Here is a 14,345-nt window from a genome sequence, read left to right as displayed (position 1 = left end):
CTTTACCCTCGAGCCACAGGAGGACTTGGGAGTCAGTGGTCAGGCTCTCAGTCTCAAAGTCTAAAAGGCAATGAACATTTGGACTGAGAGTCCGACGCAGCTGGGGAGATATAGCCATTTGCATGGGAATTGTGCATCAACGATAATAACTCAAAACCACTTGCAAGCATTTCACTGCAGGGGAAAAATCTCTTGGGTACTAGTAAGAAGTAGCTAGAAATTCACTGTGACATACCCTCCATTACCAACGTAAGGTGAGGAAAATGCTACTCAATCTACTTTGCTTTCTCATTTTACTTTCAGTAAACATAAATATTTAGCAAAATTTAAATAATTTGCTTACAATCTAGATTTCCCCTATCCCTGTGTTTCACTTAAGTTCTAGGTTCATCAACAGGGTCTCCTCTGCCTGAAAGGTCTTTCAGGACCTGACTCTCAGCAGAGACATTAAAAATTCTTTGCACACACATAAACACACACAGATTTTTAAAAATTAAAAATAAATTTAAAATAAATATAAATAAATAAAAGGAAATCCCATTGTGGCTCAGTGGAAACGAATCTGACTAGCATCTATGAGGACGCAGGTTCAATCCCTGGCCTCACTCAGTGAGTTAATGATCCGGCATTGCCGTGATCTGTGGTGTAGGTCGCAGACATGGCTCGGATCCCACGTTGTGTGGCTGTCTCATAGGCTGGCAGCTGCAGCTCTGATTTGACCCCTAGCCTGGAAACCTCCATATGCCATGGGTGCAGCCCTAAAAAGACCAAAAAAAAAAAAAAATTCTTTGCACACATTGTCACCTCTATACTTTTACTTACACTGAAGTGTCTCAGGCACACTTTGAACCTCTCTGTTCCCTGCCTCATCTCTACAGGCCCCCAACAGATTGGTCCTCCAACATTCAATTCATCCATTCAACCTCTTCAATGAAATCTCCCAGTGGGAAGCAATCCCTCCCCTGTTCCATTTACACATGCCTATCTTACCACATGGCTTCTCCATCTTTCTCCTTCCAACAGAATTTTAAACTTCTTGAACACAGAAGCTGTATCTGATTAATCATCACCTAGAAAAGGCCCTTCAGTAGGGAGGCCTCGGTCATCGTGGACAAGCAGGACAAGGAGCAAAGAAGAACAGCAGTGGGAGTTCTCACTGTGACTCAGTGGAAACGAATCCAACTAGTATCCATGAGGATTTGGATGTGAATCCTGGCCCCGCTTAGTGGGTTAAGGATCTGGCGTTGCCATGAGCTGTGGTGTAAGTTGCAGATGCAGCTTGGATCTGGCATTGCTGTGGCTGTGGTATAGGCCAGCAGCTACAGCTCCGATTCTACCCTTAGCCTGGGCACTTTCATATGCCTCAGGTGTGGCCCTAAAAAGCAAGGAAAAAAAGAAGAACAGCAGTGACCTTAGACCAACTGTGACCTGGGGTAGGAATACCCTCTCTCCTTCCCCAAGTCCCCACCCCTAAATAAGAGTTGACTAAATCACAGATTTCCAGTAATACTTTCTCTTTCAGGAATGCCATCAAAGCAATCACAGCTTCTCAGCCTTATTCTGTACCTGGGGAGAACACAGATCAACAGCATTAAACGATTTGTCTAATGTCACAAACCCCTGGCTTCGGGGAGGAACCAGCAGCCAAGCCCCTAAACTACCTGCCATACTGAAAGGTAAAGTGCCTTCCTCTTATAAAAAAAAAAAAAAAAAAAAAGCTCGAATATAATCAATAAATGTATTCTTTGTGAATGCATCCTTTCTATTTTGACCAGCTGCTGAATCAGTCTTTGTTTTCGGATGTATGTATGGTCAGCAAAATAATATAATGGTAGCTTCCTGCTTGCTTTGGAATCTAAACACAGTAGCACTTATATAGGAGTTTAGGGGGGAAATAAACATGATTTTTTTTTTAAGTTGTTGTCTTTCTTCTGTAGAGGTCTCAAGAGAAAAAAAAAAAAAACACAACCAACTCAAACAAGTGTTTTGTTTCTGTTGGGCAGTGTAGATCCATATATTATTTCCTTAATTGGAATTAGTTGCTACTGATGAAAAATGGATGCCAAGAGGGCTTTCTGAGCAGCACATACTCTTTCCTTTAACACAGTCCTCACCCGTCCCTAATGCTTCCCAACCTTGAGGTCCAGCACGAAATGCCCTTCATCATCACTGTTTGTGGCTATTTGGCTTTTAAAAAAAAGGAAAGTGTTATTTGATACCCATATTGTTTTCAAAAAGGAGGCAGAGAGCCCCATATTTCAAGAATACTGGGTATAAATACATTTCTTTCTGGGAGTAAAAACTTTCTATATATTTCACACACACACAAAGCATGGTTTTGATGAAAAAAAAAACACAACGGCAGTCACCATTATGAAAGAAACCCCACTTCGTTCATTCATCTGCTTCACCTAACGGGCTGAGTGTTTGAGTGGACAGCCCATTTTCTAAGGCTTTTTTCTTCCTCCTTCCCTCTCGTCCCCGCTTCCTTTCTCCCTTCCAAAAATACCTCTTAAACAATTACTTAACCAGCCTCTGATAGATGTTGAAGCCACAGGAGGGGATAAAACAGAGTCCCTGCTCTCAGGGAGTATGCATTTTAGTGGACAGAAGCAGACAAAACACACACAAGTACATAGAGGGCAATGTCATGAGGACAAAGCGCTGAAGAAAACTGGAGCAGAGGAGGCCACAAAGAGCACTGTGCAGGGGCAGGAGTTAACTATTTCAGCTACGGTGGTCTGAGAGGACTCCGACGATGAATATTTTACAATAGGAGTTCTTACTCTGAAAGCTGACAAGAATTGGTTTAATAATTAATCTTGTTATTATGTACACCTCTTCCCTGAGATGCCTGCAGTCCTCTCTCTTTCTTTACCTGGAAATTTCTGCCTGCTTCCCAAAGGTCTGTTTCCCAGACCTCTTCCAGGTCGGATTATACAATGTCCGCTCGCTCGCTCTCTGAACTGAACTGTACTTACTGTCTCTGTCACCTGGTTGCTACCTAATCTGACTTCTAGAATTCCATGCATGATTTCCCTAAACTGTTTCTTTTTGGTTTCTTTTCTATATATTTATTTCTCTCCAAAACAACTGAAATGATCTCATGGGAAGCGCCTTTGTTTATCCCTGACCTTGTAATAGACCGGCGAAACTGGAGATTTGGGAGTTGGATAAGATCTGGGTTAAAATCTGGTTCTCCACTCAGTAACAATGTGACCGAGGGCAAGTGGCTGAACCTCTTCTTCACCTTCAGTTTCCTCACCTGTAAAATGGGAGCAGTACCACCTAATTCTCTTTAAAGGGCTTTGCTCTACAAAAAGCTTTGCAAGTGCTGACTGCTATTTTATAAGATCAATCCATTGCTGTATGACAGACCCATGGCTTTGTAGGCTGGACATCTTTTGGCTTAGGGAACCAACTTCTCTCAAGCATTTACTATGTGCGTTGCCTTGTGATGGGGGCAGGATAAAATCATGGTTTAAAAAAAAAGGAGAGTTCCAGTCGTGGCTCAGTGGTTAATGAATCTGACTAGGAACCATGAGGTTGTGGGTTCTATCCCTGGCCTCACTCCAGTGGGTTAAGGATCCAGCGTTGCTGAGAGCTGTGGTATAGGTCACAGATATGGCTCAGATCCCGCCTTGTTGTGGCTGTGGCATAGGCCAGGGGCTACAGCTCAGATTAGACCCCTAGCCTGGGAACCTCCATATACCATGGGTGCAGCCCTAGAAAAGGCAAAAAGAAGGAAAAAAGGGGGGGGGGAGTTCCCATCATGGCTCAGCGGGAACAAATCCAACTAGAATCCATGAGGATACGGGTTCCATCCCTGGTCTTGCTCAGTGGGTTAAGGATCCAGCGTTGCTGTGAGCTGTGGTGTAGGTCAAAGACGCAGCTCAGATCCCAAGTTGCTGTGGCTCTGGCATTGGCCAGCTCCGATTAGACCCCTAGGCTGGGAACTTCCATATGCCACAGAGGCAGCCCTAAAAAGCCAAACAAAACAAAACAAAACAAAACAAAACAAAAAACCACCACAGCCCAGTGGGAGAGACAAACATTGATGCATAATTACAAACGAGGGCCTCACTATATCCCAGATCTCAGGTGGATCTAGCCAGGCAAAAAGGCAAAATCAAGCAAACAATAGGAAAGGGGTTACAATCATTTGCATCTTGGTCCCAGTCGGGGCACCCACACCAGTATCAGTCATTCCTCCTTCCATTTTCACCCACCCATAGCTGTCACTCTGCACGTCAGTAACCCAACAAACATTTACCAAACCCCTACCATGTGCCAAGGGCTGTAAGAGATACCAAGGAAGGAGAGGAAGATGGCACAGGGCCCCATCCGGGTGTGCAAGAGATATCCATGGAGCCGCGCCCCCTGGTTTTTGCTTCTCTTCCTGCTGGTGGTGAATGGCCTTAAGGCTCAAGGAAACAGATCCATCTTTGGCTGCCACAAAGGAAGATCGGTCCCACTCCGCCCCTTGCCACTTGCCACTTGGGCCGCTTGCTTCCTTACACCCAGCGAGGGAACCTCACAGCAAGATTGTCCAAGGGACCAAGGAGTTTCTGAAATGCTAGGCTGACGGAGCAAGCCCGCAGGAACAGGGGAAAAGTTGGAAACCACTGCCCTGAAATATTTATTACCCAACAGACTCACGGTGGAGGAGGTCACAGAGAGGTCATGGCTTCGGATTGACCCTCGAGCTGAAGCCGGGCACGGAAGGCCCCACCCCCTCCCCTGTCCTGGGAATATGCGCTCTGCCCACCCTTCCCCGCCCCCACCCACCCCCAGAGCACTTGCAGGGAGGTAGCCTTGAAAGAGGAAGGTGACCTTAGTCATCTGGACGGAACTGAGCCCAGTTCAGGCCTCAAAATATAAGCAGGGGCCGAAAAAACCAAAACTGTTAAGGTGCTGGCGAGTAGATAAGGAGGTCTACTCTTCTTGCTGTGTCCAAGAGGAGCCTCTTATGTGGATTTCCTTGCTTATTACATCCGCTAACTGCCAATCTGGAGGGTTTCCCTCTTCCTTCTCCTTGGCCTTCGTGCAAGGGGCCTGGTTTCAGATCTTTCCCAGGGAACAACCACGGTTGTGAGCAACAGCTCATTGTCGAAACCATTAGAGGAGTTCCCGTTGGGGCTCAGTGGGTTTGGAACCCAACTAGTATCCAGGAGGATGCGGATTTATTTGATCCCTGGCCTGAGTGAGTTAAGAATCCAGTGTTGCTCAGATTTAGTGTTGCTGGCCTGTGATAAACGCCAGCAGCTGTTATCTCCGATTTGACCCCTAGCCTGGGAACTTCCATATGCCTCAGGTATGGCCCCAAAAAGGCAAAAAAGAAAACTCTGAAAATAGCAAGTAAGGTGTCACAGGGCCCTTCTTCCGCAGCCACCAGGGCTCCTCCCCAGGATGCTGATGTCTGGGATCCTAGCATCTTCTCACAGCCACACGTATTCATGGGATATACATTTTGTTTTTATTTTACAGAGGACACTGAGGTTCAGAAACAAAGGTTTAAAATGTCTGTTGTGCTACTTGAAGCACTCTGGATTGCCCTTCTGTGTGGGCTCAGCGCTGGCCTGTTCTGAGTGCAGTACAAGCTCCCCAGGTACCTCCGAGGGCGGCCACCCCTGCACTCCCTCCCCCGTCCACACTCATGCAGGACCCTCTCATCTCAGGAGGCTCTGATGGGTGCCTCCTCCTGCGGCAGAAAATAGCCTCTAGAGCAGGACATGTCCTGGTGGACAAGGGGACGCTACCACGCACAACCTAAAGGTGGCTTTTTCCTCTGAAGGTTTTGTAACCGAGCAGGACCTTATGAGGCTTTCCCAGATTACACCCCCAGCCATGTCCTCTGCCTGCCTTTTGTCTGTAGAAAAACTTTAGTTGAGGAATAAATGTGATCAGAGAGGTGAGAAAATGCAGAAAGGAAAACGGTCAGGGAAGACAAAATAATAATACTTTATCCATTCAGTGAAGCCAAGGACCTTTAGTTCTTTCTCAAAGACTGCAGATAATATTCCGAGCCATGTCTTTTCAGCTGTTTTGCAGATGCTAAAACCCCCACTGGGTGGAAGAAGTTAACTGTAGGCCACCCACAAGCTCAGGGGCCCCAGACAGGTTAGAACCAGGAGGTTAATGATGCTGATGCCCAATGACTTCACCACCAACCAATCAGAAGAACGTCCAGGAGCTGATCACACCCTGCTCCTTGAACTATTAAAGATGCCTCACTAGGAGTGGCTCAGCAAAAAAGACTGACTGGTATCCATGAGGATGCAGGTTGAATCCCTGGCTTCGCTCCAGGCATTAAGGATCTGGCATGGCTGTGGCTATGGCGTAGGCCGGCAGCCACAGCTCCAATTTGACTCCTAGACTGGGAACCTCCATGTGCCCCAATGCAGCCCTAAAAAGACAAAACCAAACAAACAAACAAAAAAACTCCTCACTAGCCTCTCCAGGGCTGGATACAGTTTTGAGGGCAGTAGCCTGCTGTGGTCCCCTTTGTCTGGCAAAGCAATGAAGTGATTCTTTTCTACTTCACCCAAAACTGTCTCTGTGATTCAATTTGGTGCCAGTGCACAGAGTCCGAGTTTCAGCAACAGTTTTACCAACGTATTTCGAATGCCCAGACAGTTGTCCCGATGGTAACTCATCTGAATAGCCTCCCTCCCAGGAACTTCTGTTCATAGTCAAATATTTATGCAGTTTTCAGTCTCCATCCATAAAAAGGGGTGTCCTCAGCACCCTGTGTTTCTAGCACAGAGGTGGAAGGAGAGGATTAATTTTCTAGTCACAAAGTAGCCACACAAGGAAGGCCGACAAGTTCTGGCTGGGGCATTTCAGCTAGCTGGAACATCCTCGCTAGCAAATGCATCAACTCAATGCCTTCTTCTTGTTTCCTCTGGCAGAAGTTGGGGACCTACCTCCTTGGAGAACCGTCAAGATGCTTTGAGGAGCCTGTGCTGCCTTTGCGGGTGGGATGGGGAGTCTGGGCCATTCACAGCTTGCTTTACCTGCTGCCTTGGTAGTTGGGATAATTAACAGTTTATGTGCTCCCCCGTATTGGAATGTGTGTGTGGTAGAAAATGACTGCCTCTTCTAGGTCCCAGGGAGGCAGCTGGGAAGCTCTGGCTCAGCCTTGTGGTTTGTAATGTCTCAAGCAGGTACTCTGAGTTGTTACTTAATGTAACTCGTTAGGTTTAATGTGCATTTTAACTGCCTGCTTGTGATCAGTTTCGCTCTCACTGCAGTGGGATGAACTGGGTTTCATGACTGATTGCTACTTTTATTATAGATTTAATGGTTCCAAATTCTGGATGATTCTTTTATCTTGACCACTTCGGAAAGTTTTTCCTCCATGGGGAAAGTGGATATTGATTCAACCAGTGTTTACTGGGTACCTCCTGGCAGGCCCCCTCCTGGCCGTGGGGCAGATGGATGTGAAGAAAAGTGCAACAGCGTTTCTGCCCCCTGGGAGCTTACCATCTAGTTCTCAGGGTGGTCCCCAGACCAGTGAAATCAGCATCATCTGGGGATCATTGTGTTAGAAACGGAAATTTCCAGGCCCCACCCAGACCCACTGAATCCCAAGCCCGTGTTTGAAAAAGTCTGCTTCACGCAAAGATGACCCTCATCAAACATCAAAACATCTAATATGTGGTTAGCTTATTGAGCTAAATCAAAAAGTGTCATTTGTCCTTTAGGAAACAGGCCCAGAGGCCAAAAGCCACATGAGGAGTTGGTGGAGAAACTGAAACCAGAAGTCAGGTTTCCTGCTGCCACTGCCACTGCCACCCCTACCCCTGCATGGCCAATGGTCTATTTCTCTTCTGATGCTCAATCCCTAAACCTTATAAGGAACACCAAGTATTGCTGACCCAAAGTATAAACCATGGTTTTCAACGAGAACAGGAAAAAAAAAATACTCTCTTTGAAAATAAAGACCACAGACTAACAAAAATTAACACCTGATCTATCAAAGCCATCCATCAACTATCAGTAATTTTTTCCCCAAACCTTTAACATACACCCAAGTTTCATTTACAATTTAAAAATTGGGGATGTTGGGGGAGGTGGTAGGTAGAGAGAAAGGTGAAAATACAATGAATAATGTGATCAGAATAGCATAGAGTCTAGAAGAGCATATAGTATGCAGAAATGTCAATAGTGGTTCACTTTCTGTGAGAGACTTACAAATGATCTTTTTTTTTTTCTTTTTTGTATTTTCCTGAATTTTTCCCAATGGTTATTTATTACTTTTGCCATCAAGAAAAAGTAAAACCATTTTTGAAATGTTACATCCATATCACTCAACATAAAGGTTTATTTTGTAATTTGATGTCTTTCTATATAGCAGGATAGTGTGTGTATAGTAATTATTTATACCATGCCATATGTTACAATGAAGATGAAATTCAGTAACTATATTCCTCCCAACTGGCATGGAAAATGAAGAGGTTAAATGCTTTCCTAGGTTCAAAGCACTATGAATTAAGATGAGCTAACTGTGAAGCTAAAGGAAAAATTAATCCCAGTACTGAGATCTCTGAAAGCATCTCTTTTGAAAAACATTGATGTGACGCATTGCTCCTTACATCTCCCTGTGTTTAACCTCTAGCACAAAACAGAAGGTTTGAAAATTCCTGGCAAAGTCTAGGGAGTTCAGGGAATAAAATTTGTGGGAGACTCTCAGAGAAACAGGAAAGAGAATAATCCTACGTTCACATAAAAGTCTATCCCTGTGGCCCATAAGACATCCAAAAGAACTGGCAAATTTCATTGTCCTAATTATCCTTTAACAAATTTTTTTCTTTCTCAAGAAATATTTTCTCATTAAAAAAAAATCTGTTTTCCATCTCATTCCACAAATTATAAAAAAAAAAAATTTAAATAAAGACTGTCTCATTTAAAGTGACATTTCTGCCACAAAAGCATTGGTGTAAGACTTCACTTGATAAGACTAATGCGTTGCTTGAAGAAAAGCTAGCATTGGTTTACCGAAATGCTCAGCAATATAAATTCAGTGCATGTTAATTAAAGTTTCTTAAAGGAGACAGGGAAGTAAAGGACAAATGTAATTACTCTGAAAAAGGAAATGCCAGTGGCTACCTAGTTCATACCTGAACATACCTCATCAGATCTGATATTTCTAGAATTTACAGACACTTTCAGGAAAAGACATTATTTGGGGAAACTATACATTTTACTATTATGTCTATATACACAGTAATATTTCAACATTTACAATACACAAGACTATCAAATGTACACAACGGTTTCGCTTTACTAAGCTAAACTCAAAGTATTTACCATCTCGGTTTTTGTTGTTCAGCACTGGAGCTTTTGCTTACAAAGGTGCGTCCAGAAGAGTCTCAAATTTACCTGCTTTCTCTCACAGGGCAGTCCCACCCACTGCAAAATTAACAAGTTAATGAAAAGAAGAAGAAGAAAGAATGTAACATAACGACTATACCACTCGCCAACCCCCCAGTGCCCACTCCCCATGACAACCTATCTGCCTGTGCAAACTGATCTCTAAAAGCCTGACCTGTTAAGCCAAATCTAATGGCTTCCTTTCAGTCTAACACTTTTGGACAGAACACACACAAACTTGTAGCTCAGTCTCTAACTCCATTCGGACACTCACAAGCCCGGTTCTTAGGCTTCCATCCTTCATCCCCCTCTGCTGTGAAAAGGGCCGGAGGTGAGGTTTTACCTACTACTGCTTATTGTGGCAGTTTCACTTTGGGATGGCTAAAAGGTATTGATCAGAAACTACCTGCAGATCCAGCTGCTGAGCATTGATAAATGCTGAGGGAACAATTCCAAGCCAAGAACAAGACCCGAAATACCTTCAATTTGTAGCACGGAAACGCCACTTCTCTCCACAAGAGAGAAAGGAACAATGTTCCTACTCCATCAAATTAAAAAATAATAAAATTCAGCAGCTTCCCTTCTGAACAAAATTACATTTTCTGGGTCCCTTTTCTTCCGCATCTCCCTGGGCCACTTCTTATGCAGCCTGATAGGGACGGTAAACACTGTCTCCTGCAACCCGTTCAGTTGTCATCCTCACAGAGCAAACACCTACTGTCCCTTTCCTGCCGCAGTCCCCGAACAGCAGACCTTACCACCCACCCCTGCTCTCCACACCTCACCGCTCGCTTTCTTTTCTTCCAAACCACAAATTCAGAGAAAAAGTTAATGAACATCGGCTTTAGAGGTGAAGCTGCCCTACCTGTGATGACAGAATCAGAAGATTATAAGTACCTAAAAAGCACATACCCTCTGCAAGCTCGTCCCGGCCAAGGAGTGTCTCACACCCAGAAACCCAGGAACATGATTTATATGCAGACCTGCACCCATCCCACACAACTCCACACGCCAGCTTGCCTAACCACTTATGTAATCTCGTGCCTTTACAGTCCCAAACTGCACACACACACACACCGACACCTGTCACATATCTGAAATGGACAAGCATCCACACCCAGGAGATGCAACGAAATCGACACACATGAATGGAAGAGGGCATATCATTTTAACACATCCCTTCCCTCATTTGTTTCTTGCCCATTTTTTTTGTCACAACTACAATTACCTTAGCAACCAAAGAATTGCCTTGACTCCCCCTCCGGCTTCTGAATTTCTCCTAACGCCAAGCTTACGCCAGGTTCATGGTACAGCTAGAGGAGCCCAGGGATCGAGGGGCGGCAGCCTCTTGGGGGCGGAGGGGACGTCTGGGTCCGTCTCCGTGAGGTTCTCCAAGGTCTCGCCTGGTCTTTCCGACTTTCCGCGGTGGCGAGCGCGGGGGCTCAGAGAGCAAACAGCGAAGCCGGGAGCCGGCCAGGAGGCGCGGCGGGTCTCATGGTGCCAGGGCGCGGGGCGCTCGGGTGTCTTCGGCGCGCCGGGGGACTGGCCCCGCTCTCCGTGCTCCCGGGCGTTCCCCTCTCGCCAGCCTCTCCCGCCCCAGGCCAGCGGGGTCTGCGGAGCTCCGACCGCCCCCTCGACGCCCGGCCGCTCTTGCAGCTCCAGGAACCCCGCGTCCGGGCGGAGCTCCAGCCGCCGAGCAGGGCCGAGCACAGGAGCTGCCCCAACTCGCGAAGGCGCTCAGCTCCGCCGCCCGGGGAGCTGCTACAGCGGCGCCCGCTGTCGGGTGTCGAGGGGAGCTGCAGCCCGCGCTGGGCGCACCTGGGTGCCGGCACCTGGGCCCTGATAGGCGCGGCGCCGGGCGGGGCGGGGCGGGGCCGAAGCACCTGTGCGCGTCCCAAGGGCGCCGCCGCCCGGCTCACCTGTTCCCAAGCGCCGCGCAAGGTGCAGACGGAGATTTGCCCCAGGAAGGGGGGGAAAAAAAACCCTAGAAATTTCTGATGCTTCAGTTCCCACGTAAAAACTGGCAGAGCGGCTCAGGGAGGCGGAAGCTCGTCATTCGGAGAGCTGGCCGTGGCTGGAAACTTTGGTTCCGTCAGGGTTGTCTTAGTGATTCCTGGCCCGGAGGGGTTTGCCCGCTAGCTTTTGAATCCCTCGCTGACGTGCAGCTGGCGCCCTCTAAATTAAAACGGGCCACCGCGATCGTCAGGGATAGTGTTACTAACCTTGTCGTTTTTATTGATTCAACATTTACACCATATGCTGTATTTGGAGTGCTTTATGGTTTTTCTTATCTGGAACACCACAAAGGAAATTTCAAGAATATTTAACTCTGCGAATCATCTCAGGGAACGAAGAGAAAGAGTTGAAGACAGAAACTGAGAAAGGGTAACTTGAACTGAGGGCATTCTTTAATTGTGGGAGCTTTGAAATTCGATGTTTAAAGATTCAGGAAGCTGCAGGTGGACATAAACAAGATTGTTGGTGCTGGACTTGGTAACCTTGGAGTTGGTGCAGTATCAGTGTTAGCGATACCAAGGATGAGCTCAAGATTTATTATTGAATCGTATTGTGTCACCAAGGGGAAAAGCTTGAAAATAAAATACCTAAGTTCCATTAAGGATGGATACCCTGGACTGTCTTCATCCATGTGGGTCCAGGGTATCCATCCCAACATGCCTCTCCTTTCCCACCATTCTGTATTGATTAACGGATGCATCTATTCTGTCATCTAATAAACAATAATTAGCACGTGCCTTGCTAAACACTACAATGGATAAAAGAACACCACCTGCTGTCCAGGCTCCCTGGCCAACAGTACACAAGACCTGTGCATTACCATGGGCTAGTCCTCTAGAGAGGTGCCACCAAACCTAGAGGAAAACCTGCCAGTAAAGGAAACCATACCGTTCCAGTGGGCAAAATATAACTTCAATAGGTGCCCCAGCCATTTCATTTATTAAAATTTGAATATAAATGTTTTCCTCCCCCAGATTTAGCACTTGACTTAAGTGCAGCTGAGAAGCTGGCTGCAACTCCACGCTTAGAGAATGGGCTGCTTACTGAGAGATGGGGGTAACTGCTGATGGACTGAAGACTTCAATATAAGATCCAAAACTGTAAACCACTAGAAGAGAACAATTTCCTTGACATTGGTCTTTTTAATAGGACACCAAAAATGCAAGCAACAAAGGCAAAAAATAAATGAGACTATGTCAAACTAAAAAGCTTGTGCACAGCAAAAGAAACAGCGAAATGAAAAGGCAACCTATAGAATGGGATAAAATAGTTTCAAACCATCTATTTAATAAAAAGTATTCAAAATAAGTAAAAGCTCATACAACTCAATAGCAAAAAAATTGATTAAAAAACAGGCAAAGATTTTGCTGTACAGCAGAAATTGACAGAACAATGTAAATCAACAATAATTTTTTTTTAAAAAAAAAAAGGCAAAGAAGTTGAATAAAATTTCTCATTTAGGAGTTCCCGTCATGGCTCAGTGGTTAACGAATCCAACTAGGAACCACGGAGTTGCAGGTTCGATCCCTGGCCTTGCTCAGTGGGTTAGGGATCTGGCATTGCCATGAGCTGTGATGTAGGTCGCAGGCGCGGCTTGGATCCCGCGTTGCTGTAGCTCTGGTGTAGGCCAGCGGCTGCGGCTCTGATTGGACCCCAGCCTGGGGACCTCCATGTGCCACGGGAATGGCCCTTCTAGGCAAAAAGACAAAAAAAAAAAATTTCTTATATACATATGGAGAACATCTGATATCATATAAGACATTTGATTACACACATATATGTACATATATCACACATATATACTACATGTATTTGATAATTTTATATAATTTATGTAATTATTATAAATATAATTTGTACATGGATGAATGGATAGATAGATAAAAAATAACTAGGTACAGACAGGCCACACTTTGTGCTGGCATGGCCAAAAGATTGGCTTACAAAACGGGAAATTGAACAAACAAGTAAATATATGAAGGATATTGGGAGGCAGGTTTCTCACTGTTGGAGAAGGAAATTACAGATATCAAAAGGGGAAAGATTAGAATAAACCCAGTGATGTGGCTTGAAATTAAAGGAGATGGTATGAAATGATTTTTAATTTATCTGGGTAAACAGAAAAAATATAAGTACATATGTGTGTGTATATATACATTGAGATATTTTCTAACTCTGTCCATTGAGAGATCCTAAAAGCATTAGCACCCCAGTAGGGTGAACACACCTAGAACTCAGACTTTGCTTCTAAATACCATTCTCTACCAAAAGGAACTATTGTTGCATGGTTAGGGAGCGGAACTGGAATAATTTGTTGAACAAGAAAATAAGAAATGTACTTAATTATAGAGAAAGTTCAAAAGAATACAGGCACCAGCTTGAAGGGGTTCTCACTGGCCAAATATAGGACCATTTAAGTCTCAAAATAAATAATGACATCAACAGGTTGCAACATCTGAGTAAAATAAGAATCTATGAGTCCATGATGACAGTAGGAAAGAAAAAAAGAAAGGAAGTTCTACTAACAGAATGCAATAGATGAAGAAGGAAAGATAGAATTAGAAAATCATCATTTTGCAACCATCATCATAATAATTGATTCAGGCCAGGATCATCAATGGATAAAAAAATTGGTAGGTAAAAAGTTTGATGAGGAACAGGATATTAAAAGTCTTAAGTCATATCCCTAAAACTACTCATTCTTATCAATATATTACCAATTATTAATAAGCACAACATACTCATTAATTAACATTACCCCTGTAATACTTGGGAGATACCGTCTTAACTAACTGGCAAAAGTTTACATAAATAAACAGTAATGGGAAAAGTCAACTTGTTTTGCCTCCTGATAAAATATATAATCTTCAAAGATCATTCCAGATTGGAGGACTCTAAAGAGACAACTAAATGCAAGAGGTGATCTTGAATGGGTCCAAGACATATAAATGACA

General features: G+C 44.7%; 1 protein-coding gene across 5 annotated transcripts in view; it reads right to left on the bottom strand.

Moving 5' to 3' along the window:
• Nucleotides 1–11,410, bottom strand: part of RGS6 (regulator of G protein signaling 6) — a 560,209-nt gene extending 548,799 nt beyond the window's left edge. Inside the window, exon 1 of one of the 5 annotated variants that reach the window (XM_047795885.1) lies at nt 11,295–11,410. The gene's annotated coding sequence lies outside the window, so the exon portion shown is untranslated. Of the gene's footprint in view, nt 1–10,603; nt 11,073–11,294 lie in introns of those variants that run through there. The other 4 variants (XM_047795886.1, XM_047795883.1, XM_047795882.1 and 1 more) reach the window with 4 other exon arrangements.
• Nucleotides 11,411–14,345: the final 2,935 nt, after the last annotated feature.

Source organism: Phacochoerus africanus, chromosome 9 (genome assembly GCF_016906955.1).
Source record: "Phacochoerus africanus isolate WHEZ1 chromosome 9, ROS_Pafr_v1, whole genome shotgun sequence".
In the NCBI taxonomy this organism is placed as follows: Eukaryota; Metazoa; Chordata; class Mammalia; order Artiodactyla; family Suidae; genus Phacochoerus; species Phacochoerus africanus.
The sequence above is the reverse complement of the archived record's forward strand: the minus strand, read 5'-3'. Positions and strand labels throughout refer to the sequence as shown.